General features: G+C 39.2%; 1 protein-coding gene across 4 annotated transcripts in view; it reads right to left on the reverse strand.

Annotated features, from left to right (window-relative positions):
• The window catches only part of ghr.L (growth hormone receptor L homeolog), a 274,427-nt gene that overhangs the window by 166,130 nt on the left and 84,944 nt on the right, over window positions 1-23,353 (reverse strand). For 2 of the 4 annotated variants that reach the window (XM_018235631.2, NM_001088509.1), the window contains 1 exon segment: window positions 21,556-21,631. The exons of the other annotated variants lie outside the window; for them this stretch is intronic. The gene's annotated coding sequence lies outside the window, so the exon portion shown is untranslated. 4 annotated transcript variants of the gene reach the window in all.

The following is a 23,353-nucleotide window of genomic DNA, read 5'->3' on the forward strand; positions in this document are numbered from 1 at the left end:
CGTAAACACCATCCATTTGGCCTTTTTTTTTATTCTTTTGGATTACAGGCATAGGATCCGTTATCCGGAAGCCCTTTATCCAGAAAGCTCCAAATTACAGGAAGGCCATGTCCCATAAAACATTTCCTTCTACTTGTTCCTAACTAAGATATAATTAATCCTTATTGGAGGCAAAACCAGCCTATTGGGTTTATTTAATGTTTAAAAGATTTTGACCAGGCTTAAGGTATGGATATTCAAAATATTGAAAGGTCCCTTATCCGGAAAACCCCAGGTCCTTGCATTCTGGATAACAGGTCCCATACCTGTAGTAAGTCAGTTGGAGGTATGCATTTTCCACTGGACTGAAGTTTGAAATGAAAATGTTCATAGTCAAAGTACAAACTGCATATTATGACATTATGGGGGTTGTTAATAATGCTCCGAATATCTGAAATTCGAATAATTCATAGTTTTCGGACTAAAAAAAAAAAACTAAGAATTTTTCGGAATTTATTAAAGCATGATGGTCTTAAAAGTCCGACTCCGAAAATACGGTATCTCAAAGGTCTCACAGTTCTGTATATGTCAATTTGGGAAGGTCCCAGTGTCTGCGCTGCTGTCCGTGCTGATATCCAATAATTTCGGGGACTTTGGACCAAAAAGTCTGAAAACTCGTAATATTTGTGAAAAAGTACGAAAAACGTGTACTTTTCGGGCAAAGCTCTGAAGTTGTCAGGTTTTTGCCTGACCTTTTTTAATGATAAATAAGGTCCATTTGGGCAGTCGGAGTTGATCGGATTTTTATGTTAGAAATACTTGGAAAAATTTGGACCTTGATAAATAACCCCCTATGTGTATCAACTTGTCTTTTGGTGGGAACTGGGAGTTTTTGTTGGAGTATTGCAGCCATTCTGCATTGTGTGGGGCCTCATGTTGTCTAAGTCCAGCCCTTGGTGGAAAAAGTTAAAATGTAATTAAGCTTGGATTCGTTTTACTGCTTTTCCCAAAGTGTTAGCAAAATCTTTTGGACAGGTATAATTGTTGGGACGTCATTTGTACAGTCTGAGACTCGGGCAATGTAAATAATCCCAAACCGACGGTTTCATTGAAAAATGAATAAACGCACCATTTAAAGAGATTTTTTTTTTTATCATATTTTTTTTTCTATCAGTTATTGTAAACAAAGCCAGATGTGTTTCCCGAAAGTGCAAGCGAAGTCATTCAACAAGGTTCTGTTCCTGTGAATTTATTCCCTTCTATTTTGAGTCATTATATTTTAAGCATTGGACAGTTGGCTGTAGCTTTAGATACATTAGAGTTAATCATACATCAGAGAGAAGCCATATTATAATCTAAAATAGGTACCATCAATCTGTAGTTTGTTAAATACTGACAAATTGCAACCTCCAGCATCCCTTAAACCGATCCTCAATCTGACACAAGCTTTTAAAAATATGAGTGATGTTCAATCTACGTTGAGGAAATTCTATATTATTGTAAGGACTGTAAAGAAGCTTCTAATTTCTCACCCATATGGCTCAGAACCCATTGGCTTTTATGTGACTAATATTTTGTTTTACATGGTAGAAAAATAGCCAAGGCATACTACAAGACAATTTCTGCAGATCAGGGGCACCCCATGTTCCTTCCACATTCCAAGATAATAATGACAATGTTCATCACTGATGCCCAGAAGGTGAAAACATTGGTCATTTCTGGATTCCTCTGATACACACATTTCTGGTTGCCACTGTTTTTATGAACTAAAGGATAACATCAGAGAATTTCAAGGATTCTTACTTCCTATACCTAAACATTACTAGAACATCAAATAGATTCCATCATCATTCATCTCTAGAAAAACTGGAGACGTTTTAACTTGAAATGATTGTCTAAGGTCCCACCAGTTGAAAAATAGTAGTCAACAGCAAATAGCTACTGAGTTACCTAATGAAGCCTATAGGGCGGTGATCCCCAACCAGTGGCTCATAAGTAACATGTTTTTCACCAATCCATTGGATGCTGCTCCCAGTGGCCTCAAAGCAGGTTCTTATTTTTGAATTCCAGGCTTGGAGGCAACTTTTGGTTTCATAAAAACCAAGTGTATTGGACAGAGCCTCCTGTAGACTGTCAGTCCACATAGGAGCTACCAAACGCACCCTTAGGACATTTCTGCATGCTTCTGTTGCTCCCCAAATCTTTTTACATTTGGCTGTGGCTCATGGGTAAAAAAGGTTGGGGACCCCACTATGGATAAATCATGAGCTGAATGTCTGGCTCATCTGTCATTTCCATTTTAATGTCGATCCCTTATATAAAATACTCTTTGAGATTAAATCTAGCTTGTATTGTACAGTAACTGTAGTTTTTTTTTATAGCTTAAATAAATAATACTAGGACTATTTTAGAATAGCATACAACCCCCAATTATCTTGGGTTTAGGGAGGATCAAGAGTGTGTTTGGTCACAACAGGAATTGTTGTAGTGTGCCAGGAGTGTGGTCTAAAATGTGCCATTTTTTCAGTGTTCGACTGTTGGGATGAGGCTCCGAGGGCATTATCTATCGGCATTCAGCAGGGTGGATTAATACACAGGCTCCCCTAGGCTATAGCCTAGGGGCCCAGTGTGATCAGGGGCCCATCTAACTTTTTTTTCAATTATTATTTCTGTTTTCTTTTAATACTTATTTGCACTGCTGGCCTGGTCTGGTCGGGCACAGCTGCTGGGAGAAGGCCAACAAGACATGTGATGTCAATGACATCTTCCAAACCCGACCGAGCATGGAAAACTCCGGTGCATACATACCTGGATCTGCACACATCCAGATCCAGCAGTAGTTTAGAAGAGGGGACTGTGTTAGCCTAGGCCCCCCTCCCACACTAGCCTTCGGCATACAAAGGGCAAGTATAAAGCACATATACTATGTAGATATCACTAGATATAGGTAGTATTAACATCAGAGATGTCCAACCAGTGAAGGGTCACAGTGGAGCATGCCGGCTGCAGATTGAACATCCCTCATTTATCCCGGCCTTCCGACACTTTCAGGGGCCCTCTTCTCTAACCATGAGCCCAATTTGAATTGGTTCCATTTCATGCTTTATTTTGTAACATGTCTGAAGGAACTGACAGTGCTTTGATCTGTATAATATTCTATTTCTACTACAATCTTGTATCTATTTATCTGGAAGGAACCACATCAACGCTGCACTGAAACCAGCTGGGAATGAGTAACAACTAATAAAAAGTTGTCATGTATCCAACTACACCTCAGCTCTGCCCTGACAATGCCCCTTTGCCAGGATGTCTTGCCCCTTCAGTCACTGTAAAATGCCAGGCTGTCTACAGAAAGACTGGATAGTTCAGGTTAACTTTTAGTACGTCATAGAATGGCCTATTCTTACCAAATTTTCAATTGTAATTTTTATAGTTTTGAAACACGTTTCTAGGCTATTTACACCAACGGAGTTAATCACCAGCTAGTATACCAGAGCATGAGTTACACTGAACTCTATACACTGGACTCTAACACTTAAGGCAGGGCCTTCGCAAAAGGGAATGCGCAATGGAGTACAACTACAACTCCCACAGGCTACTGTGCTTTAACCAATAAAGAAATGGGCGCCAGGAGGTTCTTGCAAATCAAACCGAACAAAAAGCTTTATTTGTCAGAGACAAATGATTCACAGGTTACTTACATCAGTACATTTACAGAATATAAAGACACACAGCTCAGACAGTATATCAGAGGCAGATGCAGGTGCATTCCCTGAGGATGTAGTCAAGGCAGTACAACTTCCCTCTAGGCAGAAATTCCTCACACATGGTCTGGATCTCACCCAGTGGAGGGGTCAGGGAGGAGAACCTAAAGCCTGACACCCTATTCACTGTGTCCCTTCACTGTAGGCAAATCTTACAGCCTGGGAAGCTACTCCCTATTACACCTCCATGATGGAGCAAAAAGCTGCTCTCTCTTCCCTCACTGTCTTACTCTCCTGGAGAGTCTATAACAATTATATTATTGCCACTCACTAGCCTCATTCATGGGGTCCCTGCTCCCCGACTTCCACACTAGAGGTTCAGGTCCCTCTAGGGCAAACAGACTTTACTGGGCCTTGGCATACCCAGGCTCCCTGGAAACATCCAGCTGGGGCAGACACCAGAAGCCATAGAGGAAGATCCATCCCTTCTCACTCACAGCACCTCTTGGCCAATAACTGGGAAATGTAAATTAAAACTAGCTACATGGGAATCTGCCCAGCAACTAGAGACATCAGGAAGTGTAGGGATTAAAAACCATAGGGGTAGATTAACCCTATGGGTCCCTACAGTTTTTTTTTAAGAATTTGCCTTCCTCTTCAGACTCGACTTTCCAGTTATAAACTGGGGGTCACTGACCCCAGCAACCAGGTAGAGGCTGAAATTCCAAACTGGAGAGCTGCTGAACAAAAATACAAATAGATTAAAAAAAACATAAATAATAAAAAAGACCAATTGCAAATTATCTCAGAATAGCACTCTCTGCATTATACTAATCATACGAATCGCTTATGTGTAATTTATGTTGATTTAAAATTCTCCCCTTTAATATTGTTCTAATTTCTCTGTTTATTGTTTGTGTCAATAGATATAAGTTCTGCAGCATGTTAGTTCTGGTCTAGTTTCTACCAATCCCCAGCTGGAATTCTATCTTTAATTTATATAACTCTCATTTAAATACACAGCCACAAGGACACACAAACGCACAGAATAAATTTCTCCAATTGGCATACAAACCTCTCGGGAGCATGGAAGTCAATGCTAATGGCATACAGTAATGAATCAATCCATTTCTTTAACAATACACCAACGCATCCCAGACTCACACTGTATTCATTGGAAGTAGCTTTGGGCCTTTCTTTGTGTTACAGAAATACAATTTTATTCTTATTTTATCCTGTTTGTCAGAATGTACACTCATGTTACAAAGGATAAATTATTATGAATTCCACAAGATGTGAGGAGTTATCCAATAAAAGATATCCAATCAGTATGTAGTATATACTGGCCATGGTCACCTTTATGCCTTTTATTATATATGTGGGTGAGAGTTTTGTCTCTGTCCTATACCTATACTTTACCATGGTTAAGAAAAGTATAAATATTATCTCCAGAGATGATAATTGCTGTCAGTATAGACACTTTATTTAATAGCTACAGACTAGAGTCCAGCAGCAGGTCGGGTACCCACAAAAAAAGCGGGTACCCCCCGAAATGAGGGTAGGATTTGCAGGTGCGGGTCTGCGGTAGCAGGTCGGGTTGTGGGTCTCAACTAAATTTCTTATCTTATGCTATATTCTACTTTTTTTAAATTTTACAAAACTTGTTTTTGTCCCCGCCCACTTTTGATGACGTCACTCCCGGTTTGTAGCACCATCACTTCCTGTTTAATGTGGCCGTCGTGTTGCGGATCGGGTTGCAGATCCGGCAGTTTCAGGTCCAGGTCTGGAAGCGGATCAAAGTGGGTAAATATGCGGGTTGCGGTTTGGGTTGTGGGTTCGGGTCTGGTCTGGTTCGGGTCTGGGTCCACGGACAGACTGCATCAGGGTCCCCTTTCCTGATATACTGGCTGGACTCCCCTTTATTAGTCTTAAATCCACTGGCTGTTAGAAATAGCTTTTATTGGAATTTACTTACAATTGCAAATTTGCAAACTGCCATGTTTTTTTACCCATGATGCCACTGTTACTCCAGGAATTCCACAAGGAAAGTTCACAAGGGAAGTTGTATCTGCCACAATTGCTTCCAGCATGTCAGAACTAACTCAACTGTGTTTGTTTTCACAAATCAGAAATGTATGTTTCAAGGTGGGATAAGGTCATTTTGGTCAAAGTTTAAAAAAGAAAAGAAAAAAAAATCTTTGCTGCAAGTCTAGTCTGCCTGGTAACCCTGGAAATACCAAGATGTTCCGGTATGCAAGGAAGAGCAAGGAGTCTATTTAGACACAAGTACATGGGACCTATTTTCCAGAATGTTCAGGACCTAGGATAAATCATCTTTCTGTAATTTGGATCTCCATACATTTAGTCTGCTTAAAATTAATTGAAACTTTAAATAAAACCAATAAGATTGTTTTGCCTCTAATAAGGATTAATTATATCTTAGTTTGGATCTAGTACAATGCATTGTTTTGTTATTACAGAGAAAAAAGGAAATCATTTTTAAAAATCAGACTGCCCTACAGTCCAGATAATGGATCCCAAACCTGTGCCTGAAACGAATGGCTACATACACTTACGATTTGCAGCTATTTAAGTACATCCACATATGTTTTTGTAAAAATCATCCTTTTTATAATTTGGTTTAAAAAGGAATTAGTTTCTAGATTTTACTGCAATTTGGGGGCCGATTCACTAAGGGTCGAACATCGAGGGTTAATTAACCCTCGATATTCGACTATGAATTTAAATTCTTCGACTTCGAATATCGAAGTCGAAGGATTTAGCGCAGATAGTTCGATCGAACGATCGAAGGATAATTCCTTCGATCGAACGATTAAATCCTTCGAATCGAACGATTCGAATGATTTAAATCCAACGATCGAAGGAATATCCTTCGATCAAAAAAGTTAGCCAAGCCTATGGGGACCTTCCCCATAGGCTAACATTGACTTCGCTAGCTTTTAGATGGCGAACTAGGGGGTCGAAGTTTTTTTTAAAGAGACAGTACTTCAACTATCGAATGGTCGAATAGTCAAACGATTTTTACTACGAATCCTTCGATTCGTAGTCATAGTCGAAGGTCGAAGTAGCCCATTCGATGGTCGAAAGTTTTTTACCTTCGAATCCTTCACTCGAAGTTAGTGAATCGGCCCCTTAATGTATTTAATCAATGCACCTGCACCTGTTGTACCTCAACTTGTTCCAGTAGAAAATAATCCTATATTCCCTCCACACATGTACTTGTCCTGCAGGATGGCAAAAAAGTGTGCATAGCATTCCCCACTTCAGATGGTTTATTGCTTAAAGGGGTTGTTCACCATTGAGTTAACTTTAAGGGGCACATTTACTATGGGTCGAATATCGAGGGTTAATTAACCCTTGATATTCTACCATCGAAGTTATATTTACCGCAATTCGTTCGATCGAATGATTAAATCCTTTAAATCGAACGTTTCGAAGGATTTTAATCCATCGATCCAACGATTTTCCTTCAATCAGAAATTGCTAGGAAAGCCTATGGGGACCTTCCCCATAGGCTAACATTGGTGCTCGGTAGGTTTTAGGTGGCGAAGTAGGTGGTCGAAGTTTTTTTTAAAGAGACAGTACTTCGACTATCGAATGGTCGAATAGTCAAATGACTTTTAGTTCGAATCATTCGATTCGAAGTCGTAGTCGAAGGTCGAAGTAGCCAATTCGATGGTCGAAGTAGCCAAAAAAATACTTCGAAATTTGAAGTATTTTTTATTTTAATCCTTCACTCAAGCTAATTAAATGTGCCCCTTAGTATGATGTAGAGAGTGATATTGTGAGACAATTTGCAACAGGTTTTCATTTTTTATTATTTGTGGGTTTTGAGTTAATTAGCTTTTTATTCAGCAACTTCTGCAATCTGGTTGATAGGGTCCACATTACCCCAGCAACCATGTGCATATTTAAATAAGGCATGGGGATGTGAATAGGAGAGGCCTGAATAGAAAGATGAGCAATAAAAAGAAGCAATAACAATACATTTGTAGCCTTACAGAGCATTTGTTTTTACATGAGGTCAGCGACTCCCATTTGAAAACAGGAAACAGTCAGAAGAAGGCAAATTGTTATAAAACTATACAAAATAAATAATGGAGAACAGTTTCTTAAAGTGGCCACTCTACAACATACTAAAAGTTAACTGAAAGGTGAACCACCTCTTTACGTTTTTGCCCATAATCCTAGTTATCCCCTCCCAAAGCCTTCCTGTTAGTTTTAGTTATGTTCTATGATCCCCAACATAAGGCTATTTTGGGAATTGTGGATTAATGATAAAGGTTACTTTCTTCTTTCAGAGCTGAAGAAACCTATATTAACAGACAACAGGGAACATAAATCTATGCCTGTATGTGTATCAAACACGTTTCAAACATAATAAAAGGCATTCAAAGTAATCATGCTAGGTGCTTCTTATCTAAATCAGCAATTATTGCTTTAAAGCCAGTGGTACGATAAGAAACATGAAAGAAATAATATGATCTTATGCTTATGTTTCTTTTCTTCTGCCCTCTGATTTTCTTGTGTAAACAAGCCAGGTTGCTGGGTTGACATATAAGTGAACAAAGGGGAATTTGTACAAAATCTGCAACCCAGAAAGTGACTATAAGGGGCAGATTTATCAAGGGTCGAATTTAAAGTTTATGAGAGTTTATTAAAAACTCCCATAAACTCTATTTCGAGTTAAAAACGACCAATCGGAATTTTAATTAAAAAAAAAATCTAATTTTTTAATTCGGGTGAATGGGATCGACCCGCAAACTTGAATCGAATTGGAATCAAATTCGAATCCTGCCATTCAACAGGTTAAAAGTGTTGAATTCGATTTCTTAGGCCAGTACATGATTAATTTCGAAATTTGAATTCGAATTTTTATTACAGCTTGAATTGAATTTTAACTATTCCCTAGTCAAATTACACTAAAATAAACTCAAAAATTAAATTTTTTCATTTGAATGCAAATTTTCACTTCGACCCTTGATAAATCTGCCCCTAACTGTTTCAGAAATAAGTAGATAACTCTTTCATCATCACTCCCTAAAACTAAACCCTATCCGATGTTTTCAGCAAAAAAACAAAAACAAAATGTAGATGATGGTGTCCCTTTAAAAAGATTTTTATGATATCGTTTTTATTACACTGTTAACATTGCAAGTAATTAATTCTACCATTTAAAATGTTATTTATAATCAATAAATGTTTTTTTTAATTTGTAATATGGATCTGTAGGCAGTCATCTCAGGTCATTGTGCCTGGTCATGTGCTTTCAGAAAGAGTCAGTACTTCACAATGGAACTGCTTTCAGAGAAACTATTGTTTCTCCTACTCAATGTAATCAATAAGTCAAGACTTGAGTTAGCTGGACTTAGATTTTTAGATTTCTGTTCACATATGTGACACTAGGGGGGAGCAATTTTAGGTATCTGTTATCTGGTTACTTTCCCATTGTTCTGCTGATAGGCTGCTGGGGGGGGGAAAGGGTGGAGATATCACTCCAACTTGCAATGCAGCAGTAAAGAGTTTATCACAGCACAAGTCACATAACTGAGGGCACCTGTGAAACTAACAACATGTCGAGCCCCATGTCAGATTTCAAAATTAAATATAAAAACAGATTTCAAAGCAGAGCAGCACTATTAGCTGATGTATTTTGTTTAAAAAAAAAAGTTTTTGCATGACTGAATCCCTTTAAGAAAAGAAGTTTGAGGTGCCTTTAAATGATCTTCATTTCTATTTATTGCACTTTTATGCCACATTTAGAGCCCTAGATTACCTCGGTATTGACACTGTCTATATTGATATAGCAGCACGCAGCAATCGCTTCGTTTCTTCGATACGACATACAGAAGCAAAGCTGTTGATTAGCAGTAAATGTTCTCTAGCCACTTTTCTAAGAATCTTTCATTACGCCGCTATACAAGAGTACGAGTTTAATGCGAGATAGCTGACACCTATTCACATAAAGCATGCACCAGCGGAGCCTTGTTTACTTGGGCGGACCTGTACCCTGTGATAGTGCAAAGCTCTGATTACTTCAAATCATCATGTACTAACTCCGAGGAATGTCTAACACACTAACATGAGTGCGATGGTGGAAGGGTGTCATGTTCCCAGTCCAAATTAGCAACAGGGGCAGATTTAGAGCTCATTCGAAAATGTGCCTTAATGTTTCCATTTTGCGTTATGTCTATAACACACATAATTACAAAGCAACGCCAGTTGTTAAAATATTTAGTGTCACACACTACAGGCCCTCCAGACATAGAATACTCAGCACTGTACACTCCTCGTCTGCCTTGATGGATTTATGTATTTAACAAGAGCTCTCATAAATAATCCCATCTGCCAGTCAGCGTGCAGCTGCTAAAAGGGCTCTTTAAAATCCTTGTTAAATTCACATTCCTGCAAATGTAGATAAAAGCGCAACTTGTCTCACATGTATCACACAATTCTGTTACATAGGAGCATTATCTACGACGAACTGCATAGTAAAATACTGTATGGGTGCCTGGATGGTCCAAGTGCCCAGAATAGAAAGAGCAATTTTAAACCGAAGGTATCACTAACTTGGTTATTTTATCATATTCTCTGTGTTGATGACACAACCACCTGCATTTCTAGATGTGCTGGTTATTTTTAAAGGGGACCTGTCACACAAAAAAATTATTCTGAATCCTATTTAATCACGTTAAGCAAGCAAAATAAACTTTAATTACACTATATAAATTATTTGAATCTTGTTTCCTTCAGGCTGGGAATTCATAATTATAGCAAGAAGGCAGGAGCCATTTTGTGGACACAGTTATCAAGACAAGTCTTGTATTATCTCAGAATCTTGTTTGTGCACCAGAATGGGGGACCTGATGTCCATCCCCATCCCCTGGTTACACAATAAAATGGTGAAGAGAACGAGGGAATGTGGGGAGAGCAGTGACATCTAGGAAGTGCTGAATGGAAAGTGATTGCCTGCCCCGCCTCTATGCCCAAGGCCTTAGGCATAGAGGCGGGGCAGACAATATTTGATTGACAGCTGAGATTTTTAAATGAGTTTACAACAGCTATGAATGCTTTAAAAAAAATAATAATTTGGATTTCATGTTTAATTTGGAAAGGACTTTTATTATACCACTTTTTATGTCTGGGTGACAGGTCCACTTTAAAACTGGCACTGATTTTGGACTGATTTTACTGACTAGAACTAAGGCCAAAAAATTGGCTCAAATGCTTTCTGTACAGATTTTCTTTTCTTTGTCTTTCTTTTTTCCAGAATGCTCAGGACCTGGGGAGGCACATTTATCAAGGGTCTGCGTTTTTTTAAAACTCCCAGAAATTTGAAATTCAACTAGTTGAAATGTATTAATGAAATCATTTTTTTTTACACTCCCCGAATTCAATTGGGGGTGGGGCTGGTGACATCAGAGGCAGGGTTTATGATGTGCTGATCAGTGATTGGCTGATGGCCTTGTCATTATTTTCAATGTCCTGTTGAATTTCCTACTTCAGGTGAAATCCGGACAGGTGGCAACCCTAATCAGTACCTTGGCTACGCACAGAATTCTTGGTTTATAATAGGCTGACAATGTTATAGCGCCTGTGTTGTGACATAGGGTGAATGATCAGGTGAAAAAAAATAGCAGTAGGACAAGGCTGCAAACAGAATATTTTCCTTAATCCCAGTTGGATGTTCAAAAAAAACAGGAACAACCACTTTACTCAATTACAAATATGGGAAAGGTACTGTATTTAGTGCACAGGTACAGTATTAATGTATCTAACAAGTGTATTAGGCAGATAGCTCATTCACTCTCATCATATATTCAGTGGGGTCTCATAAGGGTACGTAGACAACCTTGAGCCCCTACACACTGAAGACTATAGCTTTTCTGGAGTCCAAAGAGGAAGAACAAGGCTGCTCCTGGGCCAGTAGGAACATACCCCTCCCACAGGGCATAGCTTAACTCTTTCATATTATTTACACTATACTATAATTAGATATGCACCAAATCAAGGATTCGTTTTGTGATTCAGCCAAGATTCTATCTTTTTCAGCAGGATTCTGATTCGGCAGAAGTGCCTAGCTGAACTGAATCCGAATCCAAAAAAAAATTTTCATCACACAAACAAGGAAGTAAAATGTTTTTTAACCATGTACTCAGCGAGGGGTTCTCATTCCCCCTTTCCCCCTATTTTACATATGCAAATTAGGGTTTGGATTTGATTCAGGATTCAGCTGAATCGTTCACAAAGAATTCGGTGCATCCCTAACTATAATAGAAGAATAAAAAAAAGGTTCAACTATAATGAAAGGTAATTTTTCTTTTCAAAACGCAAATATAGCTCGTATAATCATAAAATATAACTTTGCTGATAAAAACAAGCAATGGGCAAACAAGCACACATCATAAAACCATAAACAAAATTGTGAAAGTATCACAAATTGTGAAATAGAATATTTAAATTGATACTGCTATCACATCTCTCACCATCTTTTAATATAAAACACGTATGTTCTATATGAACAAATATTGCAGGTTCTGCTTTTTCATTAAAAAAAAAATGTATTCTCTATATTTTATGTTATAAATGGCTAGTGATTGTGGTTCAGTTGTTTCCCTTACTGCCTCCTCTTTAAACCCCCTGAAATGAGCAGTAAAAGTTCAAAGAGAGCTCATGGGTTTGGTATAATAAATCTGCCACATTCCCTAATTGCTGCCTTTGTCTCAGTCTTATAAATAAGTAGGAGTTTATTGTGAGTGAGATCTGATTAAATAAGTTTTCCTCCTTCAATAACTGCTCTGAACAAACAAAACAAAAAGTTGGAAACGTGGTTCTGCTGTCACCCCTAGGGCAGAGACACACGCTCAGATTCGAGGAGATTTAGTCGCCCAGTGATAAATCGGCTTTTCTTCGGGGTGACTAATCTCCCCGAACTGCCTCCTGCTGGCTAGAATGTAAATCGCCGGCAGGATGGCACTCGGAGCGCTTCGTTTTCCAAAGTCACCTCCTGATGTTTCCTCGTGATGGCAACTTCAGGCAACTTCGGAAACTAAGCACACCAATAGCAATCCCGCCGGCGATCTACATTATAGCCAGCAGGAGGCAGTTCGGGGAGCTCAGTCGCCCCGAAGAAGAGGAGATTTGTCGCTGGGCGACTAATCTCCCCAAATCAGAGCATGTGTCCGAACTGCCTTCCCCTGCCTTCGGGAATGGAGGGCTGCCACTCAGAGTGCTTTGTTTTCCCGAAGTTGCCTCACGTGGAAAGTTTGGACGACTTCGGAAAAAGAAGTGCTCCAAGTGCCACCCCACCGGAGATTTACATTCTAGCCGGCGGTAAGGCAGGGGAAGGCAGTTTGGGGAGATTAGTCGCCCTGAAGAAGAGGAGATTTGTCGCTGGGTGACTAATCTCTCCGAATCGGAGCATGTGTCTCTGCCCTTACTGCCTCCTCTTTAAACCCCCTGAAATGAGCAGTATTAGTTGAAAGAGAGCTCATGAGTTTAGTATAATAAATGTGTCACATTCTATAATTGCTGCCTCTTTTTCAGTCTTATAAATAAGGAGGAGTTCATTGCGAGTGAGATCTGATTAAATATGTTTTCCTCCTTCAATAATTGCTCTGAACAACAAAAATGTTGGGATAGTTTATAAACCGAGCAATCTTTAATTCCACTATATTGGGTTGTTTGGAACAAAATAAAAATAGTTTCAAGCCAAAAATTGCTTTAAAGGGCCAGTGACACCAAAGAAAATGAAAGGGTTTGCTCTGCATTTAAATTTAATATACTGTTAACTTTCACTGGTACAAACTGTGTGTTTCAGAAACTCAAATGTCGTTTATACAGTAAATAAACTGTTGTGTAGCTGAAGGTGCAGGGCTATAGGACATACCTTTACATAAGAGATAACAGAAAAGCTCTGTAGAAGGAAATGTTTTTAGTACTTAACCAGGGCAATGAACAGGGGTCAATATCATTCATGGATTTTCACAGGACTATATAATGACATCCTTTCTTTTATAAAATAGGATACAAACTCAAGAAATATGTTATAGATGCTGAATGACCAGATGCAAACTGTAAATGAAAACATATATTTACACTTTCTAGAGGGTTACTGGTCCTTTAAGCATCTACAAAAACAATACATTGTGGGTTAGTTGGATTTTTTAGTGTAAGTTTGATTGACTTCTGAAAACAGTTGCTGTAAAAACATCAGATTAATGTAGGGGGTAAGTCACACATATGCTTTCCCTACTCTTCGTTGTTAACCGCACATGACACTATTTGGATAGAATTACCATCTGCTCGTCAAGTTGCTGTACATGATAATAATGTTTCTGAGAAGTGCAGGACAGACAGTGGTCTGAATATCTCCCCAGTGACCTTTTTATTGAGTTAGCAATGTACTAACAGCCAGTGGCTGGAATAAAGCCATTCCGCACAACTGTGAATTGTCAAGAGGAATGTAGGCCACAGCAAAGGAGTCTCATTAAAGTGACCAGATTACATTATAAACAGCTGCTGTGATTTTCATAAATATATATCATTTGTTTACAGGTTTAATGATCTACAAACATATACAGAATTTTTAAAGAGAAACAGAACTTTAGGTTTTGGTCTCAGACCTTGTAATAGAAATGAAGGTGAATAGCCGTGGATACAGGTACCTATTATTAATGTCAGTGGTTGCTGGATTTTTTCATTTCAATTCATCTTTGAACTTGAACCTTGAGTCACGGACCCCTTAAATTACATAGTTACACATATAGGAACATAATGATGTACCAGTTATTCATCTATAGTTCCTAAACCAGAGGTCCCCAACCAGTGGCTCATGAGCAACATGTTGTTCACCAACCCGTTAGATGTTGCTCCCAGTGACCTCAAAGCAGGTGCTTATTTTTGAACTCCTGGTTTGGGGCAAGTTTTGGTTGTATAAAAACCATTTGTACTGTCAAACAGGGCCTCCTGTAATCTACCAGTCCACATAGGAGCTACAAATAGTCAATCACAGGCCATAATTAGCACCCCAGGAACTTTTTGCATGCTTGTGTTGCTCCCCAAATTTAATTTATATTTGAATTTGGCTCACAGGTAAAAAAAAAAAAAGTAGGGGATCCCTGTCCTAGAATATCTAGGACAAGAAATAGGGGTTTCCCCCTAAGGGCAGAGACACACTCTCAGATTCGGGGAGATTAGTCGCCCAGCGACAAATCTCCTCTTCTTCTGGGTGACTAATCTCCCCAAACTGCCTCCCGCGACAAGAATCTAAAATGCCAGTGGGATGGCACTCAGAGCGCTTTGTTTTCCGAAGTCGCCATCACAAGGCAACTTCCGAGGGCCTTTCTCCCAGCAAATTATATTCTAGCTCACGGGAGGCAGTTCGGGGAGATTAGTCGCCCCAAAGAAGAAGCCATTTATCGACGGGTGACTAAATCTCCCCAAATCTGAGCGTGTGTCTCTGCCCTTAATGTCACACTAGCTGACCTTCAAGCTGAGCTTTCAGGTGTATCTAGTAGATAAAGCAGGCATTTCACACAAATTGTACCCTAACTGACCTTTAGACTGAACCCCCTGCTACAACTCCAAGCCACCATGAGGGCAACTGCACAGTTTGGGAACCATTGATTTATAGAAGACATCAGTAGTTCCCAGTAGAACTCTACAATGGATTGCCCTCCACCACTTTTGAAGCCAAAGGCTGTGGAAAGTAGTCCTACTCTTGCCCTAACTATACCTTATTTCCCCAACTGTTGCTGCTGTTTAATGGTGCGCCACTATGTGGAGGGAACAGGGCATTCACCTGTATCTACATCGTGCTAAAGACAATTCAGATAAAGCATCAAATTTTAACTCCATCACCTGAAAATGCAATAATGCAGTCAATGCTTGGGCCTATACACCAAGAAGGACAGTAAGGGTTTTACACAAAGCACTGGCTGCAGAACCGCAACAGTGGAAGGAACTTGAAAGTCATTAAGAATAACAATGGCACTACAGGAGAAGGCTACCCTGACTATTCATTAGGAAGCAGTACTTCTATGGGGTTGAAGGCCTCGAAGGAAATCAGCTGCCCTTTGGCTTCAGAACACGCTTTGAGATCCATTTATCAGTTTTTTTCCTTTCGAAATGATCGCATGTGAATTGCGCAACACCCATTAAAATATAGATTTATATGACTCAATGGAAAATGCTAGCAGAATATATCCAGAGAGGTTAGTGTCTAGCTTGCTTTGACTTTGATAAATTCCCCCCAATAACATTTTCCAGTCCTAAACAGAAAGTTATTTATAATGTAGGTAGGGATTGCACCGAAACCACTATTTTGGATTCGGCCGAATCCCCGAATCCTTTGCAAAAGATTGGCCGAATACTGAACGGAATCCGAATCCTAACTTGCATATCCAAATTGGGGTGGAAAGGGGAAAACATTTTTTTCCTTCCTTGTTTTGTGACAAAAAGTCACGCAATTTCCCTCCCCGCCCCTTATTTGCATATGCAAATCAGGATTCGGATTTGGTTTGGCTGGGCAGAAAGATTCAGGCAAATCCAAATCCTGCTGAAAAAGGCTGAATCCCGAACCGAATCATGGATTTGGTGCATACCTAAATGTAGGGCCAGTGAATGATTCTCCATCACCTGAAAATGCAATAATGCTGTCAATGCTTGGGCCCATACACCAAGATGGGCAGTAAGGGTTTTACACAAAGCACTGGCTGGGAGAACCGCAACAGTGGAAGGAGCTTGAAAGTCATTAAGAATAACAATGGCACTACAGGAGAAGGCTACCCTGACTATTCATTAGGAAGCAGTACTTCTATGGGGTTGAAGGCCTCGAAGGAAATCAGCTGCCCTTTGGCTTCAGGTTTGGCTGGATTTCAGCTCCCTGGCTATGAGATCCATTTATCAGGATTTTTCCTTTCGAAATGATGGCATGCGAATTGCACAACACCCATTAAAATATAGATTTATATGACTCTCAATGGAAAATGCTAGCAGAATATATCCAGAGATGTTAGTGTCTAGCTTGCTTTGACTTTGATAAATGCTCCCCAATAACAATTTCCAGTCCTAAACAGAAAGTTATTTGTAATGTAGGGCCGGTGAATGATTCTTATTTTAAATGCTCAGAGAGCCAGGGACGTATGACTGAAGACTGAGAGAAATAAAAAATAAAAAAAGCAACGCTAAAGATATCAGCCGACGTGTTAACTATTACAGTCAATGTGAACACTTTGTGGGATCCATGCATGAAAAGAATGAGAAAAAGGAGTTATCTTTGCATGAAATACCTAAAAAAAAATTACATTAAGGCAAGGCACATTTACTCTTAGCGCATTAATCGCAAAGGACTGTGGGTTTATATCGCTCAAGTGCAATAAGAACTGAGCGGAGGCTTCTGAATAATGCACTTAATGTTTCCATTCCAGTCGGCTCTAGGGACCTATTTTTTTAAGTATTGGTAAATGCATTTCATCTGACGATAGACTCCCTCTATGGCTCTCTGTTTTCTGTTTAAACTGTGATTCACTATTAACCCTTAGGCTGCCAGACAAACACATTAGTTGCAGTGATTAAAGGGGAAGTATCCCACTTTGTTCAACATGAGGACAATGAGTAGTTTTATGCTAAACATATGTTTTGCCTTTTATTTCATTCATTAAAAAAAATATTTATTTTGAGATAAACATATATTGAAGCTACTCCATGTTTGTTTTTTTGTGGCTGATGAGATTACCAATAACCAAGCCTCTCCCTTTACCCCACGTTTAAACTGTTTTGGCCCACAGATCAGCAGGAGTCCATTGTGCAGCGGGAATATCTGTGCACCAGTCTGGGAATCTAAATCTCTGGACCAAACATGGAACAGCTTCAATTTCCCAATTTGCATTGTTTTGCTTAAGAAATTACAAAAACCATAGATTTTTTAAAAACGAAACTATAGGTAAACATGTTCCGTACAAGCCCTATTCATTGAACTCATGTTGAACAGATTTGTACACTGCCCCTTTAAGGACTCTTGCAGGGATTCCAAACCAGTAAAGCCTGGAGGGTAGGTGAAAAATGACTCTTTAAAGGAAAACTATACCCCCAAAATGAATACTTAAGCAGCAGATAGTTTATATCAAATTGAATGACATATTAAAGAATCTTACCAAACTGGAATATATATTTACATAAATATTGCCCTTTTACATCTCTTGCCTTGAACCACCATTTCGTGACTCTATCTGTGCTGCCTCAGAGATCACCTGACCAGAAATACTACAACACTAACTGTAACAGGAAGAAGTGAGGAAGCAAAAGGCAGAACTCTGTCTGTTAATTGGCTCATGTGACCTTACATGTGGTTTGTATGTGTGCACAGTGAATCGTACGATCTCAGGGGGCGGCCCTTATTTTTTAAAATGGCAATTTTCTATTTATGATTACCCAGTGGCACATACTACTAAAAAAGTATATTATTATGATAATGGTTTATTTACATGAAGCAGGGTTTTACACATGAGCTGTTTTACTCAGTATCTTTTAATAGAGACCTACATTGTTTGGGTGGTATAGTTTTCCTTTAAAGACATATAAAAGTATTATGAAATAATATAAATGCGGGACGGCAAGATAGGGAGCAGCTATGTTATCTTTGTTACTGCTGTGCCGAAATAAATCATAAAATGAAAACAAGTGGACAGTTTAGGAAGGCAAACAGCAGAAATAGCGCAGGGAAAAGGAACTATTTACCCTGTGCAGAGCATAGAGACGAATTGGCATTTAAACCCTCTTCCACATCAACATAAATATGCATGAGGCATTAAGGAACATCTTATATTTCCATTAAAGTAGATCCCTTACTGGTTTTCAAAACACTACGGTCAGGCCATTTTATTAGGATGTTAAGAGAAATAAGTCTAACAGAATTTATCAGCCGCCTGGGAGACAATTAACTGTAAATGGAAAATATAGACTGGAGAAAAAAGCAGCTTTCCAGCATGCCGACCCTTACTAGTAACACATGGAGATTGGTGAAGGCCACGTCTAAAATAAAAGTGTTGTGGCTGAGAGGTAGATAAAGTAGCTGAACTTCAGGACTCCAGTCGCAGAACTATAACTTCCTGCACATTCTCACCAGAATCCAGGACTATCAAATGCCAACAGCTTCCCACCAGGATCCCAGCAGTAATAGATGCCACCAGTTCTGCATACATATACATATATAAGTAGCTCCTTGTCAGAATCTTAGCATTGCAGGAATAACAGATGCCAACATCTACCCCAGAATTCAATGGATGCCAGATACAAGTGAATTATTGGCACAACTGCGTGGCCAGTAATGAAGGCAACAGCTGCATCTTTAAGTGCCGCTGCGGAAGACCCTGCATTCAAGCAGAATTGCCTTGCCCTCGGAAGATGAAATATTTCCAAGGAAAACATATTTCCAAATAAAGGTATCCATTCACTTAAAGGGGTGGTTCACCTTCAAACAACTAGTTATTTTCAGATAGATCTCCAGAAATAAAGATTTTTTCCAATGACTTTCTATTTTCTATGTGTGACCGTTTTTCTAATATTAAGTGTATAAAGTGTCGTTTTTCACCTCCTGAAGCAGTTCTGGGAGGGGGGTCACCGACCCTGCAAACTGTTCTATACATTAGTTGATACATTTCTTATCTTTGTCCCTGCTGAGCAGAATTCCTTACAGGCAGCTGTTAGAATTGATACAATAGTCGCTAATACTCCAGAGATGCAGGCTGAGAGATGGATCAACTGAATGTTGCAAAATTGTAACAGTTTAGAGTCTGCACCTGAATTACTGAGCTGCCAGACTCAAACACCAGAGACACGAACGTTCAACTTTACACTTGGATTTTGTAAAAACAGTAACAGAAATAAATAATGGAAAGTGATTGAAAAAAGTCTTAATTTCTGGGGAACAATCTAAAAACAACTGAACTGAAAAAAAAGTGTTTGGAAGGTGAACAACCCCTTTGAATTCTGAAAGTTTCAGGATGAGAATCAATTCAGCTAATCCAAAACAGTGAAGAAGCCCAGGAATCAATTAAATTACCAAGCTGCAATCAATGTGACCAATCAGGACAATTTGTACAGATTAAGGGTCCTGTAAAAATGATTTTATTACCACTGTCTATAAAATTAGAATCTTGCCGAAATGAGTTGTTCATCAATGCCCTATGGGTACAGCTTTAGTCAGTTTCACTCTTGTATCTATTGAAAGTGGAATGAATTGTTTTCAGCCATGGAGGGGGCTGATGAAAAACCCATGTTATTTTTTTAATAGCAATTCGTTATTGTACTGTCTAAAGAAAGGAAGAAAAGACCAAATACAAAGATTACGTTTCTTAATATGTGGGGGTTTAGGAACAAATCCATTTGCATCGCAACTTGAGTATTTTGCATTGAAATTGACACGGACCATACAATTGAAATGAAATTGGATATTGAACCGAAATTGACCATAAATACAAACCCCAACAATTTTGGGGGGAATCCCACTCCATCTTCCCTCCTAGTCCCACTCTAATTCACTAACAAGACCAATCTCCATTCAGCCTGTCATATCTCGGCTCCATAATTTGGGGCAATACTAAAAAGGTCAGCCAAAGACTTTAGACCAGTGATTCCCCAACCAGTGGCTCATTAGTAACATGTTACTCACCAACCCCTTGGATCTTACTCCCAGTGGCCTCAAAGCAGGTGCTTATTTTTGAATTCCAGGCTTGGAGGCAGGTTTTGGTTGCATAAAAACCAGGTGTACTGCCAAATGGAGACCCCTGTAGCTGTCAGTCCACATAGGGGCTACCAAATACTCAATCACAGCCCTTATTTGGCCCCCAGCAACATATTTCATGCTTTGTGTTGTTCCCCAATTCCTTTTACATCTGACTGTTGCTCATGGGTAAAAAAGGTTGGGGACACCTACTTTAGACATGCTAATCATTGGTCTAATAATTTACCCCACAGCAAATTTATTTTAGGGTCCACCACAATCAAAAGGTTGTCTTGTTTTACCAATATATAAAGAAATTGCTCCTGGGCCCCCTGTAGCCACAGGGTCTGCTTCATCTGTATTCACACCTCTGATGTTAATGTCTACAAAGTGGACCTGCCCCCCTCAGGGTTATTTCAATACAAGAATGAAAAAGGCAATAATTGCGCTAGTTCTACCGCCAGACTTTTACTCTACAGTTATGAAACATATTATTCAGAATGGGTTTTTCCAGTTAATTGATATTTCCATAATTTGGATCTCCATATCTTAAGTCTACAAGAAAATCATGTAAACTTTAAATAAGTCCAGGCTGGTTTTGCTTCCAAAAAGATTAATCATATCTTAGTTTGGATCAAGTACAAGACACTGTTTTATTATTACAAAGACAAATTAAATCATTTTTAAAAATGTGAATTATTTTATCAAAATGCAGTCAGGTTTTCCTTAATTCAGAGCTTTCTGTTTAACATGTTTCTGGATAATGGATCCCATAGCTGTACTATCATTTATACATTAATGTCCCCCAGAATTGACAGACACCTCACTTATTCAAGTGCAAGAGCTCTATCTTCTAAGCATACCAAGCTGGTATCTTTTATTTTTGTTTCCAGCAAGGAGCACATCTGGGTTGCTTTTATTATTGCCTGCCTTGTTATACTGTATTTATGTTGACCTGCTTGAGTGTAGTAAAGCTGAAAATTTCTTGGACCAGCAGTGGTGGCCCACCAAACAGATCTTTGCTCTGGACCCACTAGTACCTTAAAGTGGCCCTAGCCCCGCTGTCTACACATTGCATGAGAGAAACACATGAACAACCATCAAATGATATTAATATTCCACTCTTACCTCCAGTTGTCTGGACTCTACAGACAGCGCCAGGAGACAGTATAGGGTGAAAATTTCTGCTCCAGAAGACCAGAAGCTACACAAATAAGGAAAAATCTGTTAGAGCGGCTTATCCGTAACTCAGAGTGAAATTCCCTAAATCATACAATACATATCCAGTCTAAGAATATTGAATTCCTAACATGACTGGTAGTTGGCACTCATGTAATAAAAGCAGGGGAGGGGGGGGGGAAGAGACAGATTACTGTTTTTTTTTCTTTTTGCAGCAATTACACAAGTTCTGTTTTAGATTGTACAAATATGTTTATCCTTCATAGAACACAAGTCAGCCTTACTCTGTACTTTACTGCTCCCTGTATGTAGTGTACGGCATCTGTTGTTCTGCTCTTATATATGCGATAAAAAACTGTCAATCACAAGAGGAGGGGTGTACACAGCATTGGCCCATGACAAGCAATGTATCAAACACACAGGAGCAGCGCTTCACCCTACTGTGTCCCAGCAGCGGCTGCAATAAATTGCAAACAGGACTGGAACATTTGCCACGCATTTTGGACTTAAGGGGACACCGAGGGAATTCTGGAATTCAAAAACTGCTTAAGAGTAAGAATATACATAGCAAAGGCTGCTTTAGCCATCATCTGTTTTTCTCCGCTCTGGAAACATTAACAAAAAAATATCTGAGCATTTAGTCTTAATTGTGCCATTGCATATGGGTGGTCTTCTTCCTTAGACCTTATAACCTGGAGCAGTTCTCTTGCAACTATTTTAGAGGTGTCTGGGTCTTCGTTTATTTTGGCAGGTCAGACCCATAAAAGACTAGTCAACAGCCAGAGGCAGAATGAAGGAAGAATACTAAAGTGCTAGATATTTGTTAAACCAGTGGTTTTTTTTTTTAGGTATTCCTTATTTATACAGAGTAACATCAATTAAAGGGGCTGTTCACCTTTAAATTAACTTTTAATATGATATAGAGAGAGAGAGAGAGAGAGAGAGAGAGAGAGAGAGAGAGAGAGAGAGAGAGAGAGAGATATTCAAATACAATTTGCCATTGGTTTTCATTTTTTATTATTTGTGGTTTTTGAGTTATTTAGCTTTTTATTCAGCAGTTTGTAATTTCAGAAATCTGGTTGCTATGGTCCAAATTACTCTAGCAGCCATGCACTGATTTGAATAAGATACTGGAACATGAATAGGAGAGGCCTGAATAGAATGATAAGTAACAAAAAGCAGCAATAACAATAAATAAAAGCTTTACAGAGAATTTGTTTTTAGATGGGGTCAGTGACCCCCATTGGAAAGCTGGGAAAAGTCAGAAGAAGGTAAATACACATAAAATAAAGAAGTAGGTAGAAATGTTGTAAATTATGTTTTGGGTTTCTGTAGCAGCCCAAGGCAACCACAGCCCTTTAGCAGTAAAGATATGTGCCTCCAAAGATGCCCCAGTAGCTCCCCATCTTCTTTTCTGCTGATTCACTGCACATGCTCTGTGCTGCTGTCACTTACTGAGCTTAGGGACCCACTCACAATATACAGTACACATAGAATAGAAATGTCACAATATAAGGCTGATTAGTAATTAATACAGATAATTACTACATGGCAGCACAGAAACCAGTGCAATTAGCATCAGAATTTAATAATCAGCAAACCTGTAGCATCAGCTTATATTACAGGGGAAGCTCATTTTCTGCTGGATAATTAGTGACGACCCCTAAGCTTAGCTTCTCAACAGCTGCTCAGAGCCCACTGAGCATGTGAGTGTCACAGACACTTTCCAAGATGGTGACCCCCTGTG

Source organism: Xenopus laevis, chromosome 1L (genome assembly GCF_017654675.1).
Source record: "Xenopus laevis strain J_2021 chromosome 1L, Xenopus_laevis_v10.1, whole genome shotgun sequence".
In the NCBI taxonomy this organism is placed as follows: Eukaryota; Metazoa; Chordata; class Amphibia; order Anura; family Pipidae; genus Xenopus; species Xenopus laevis.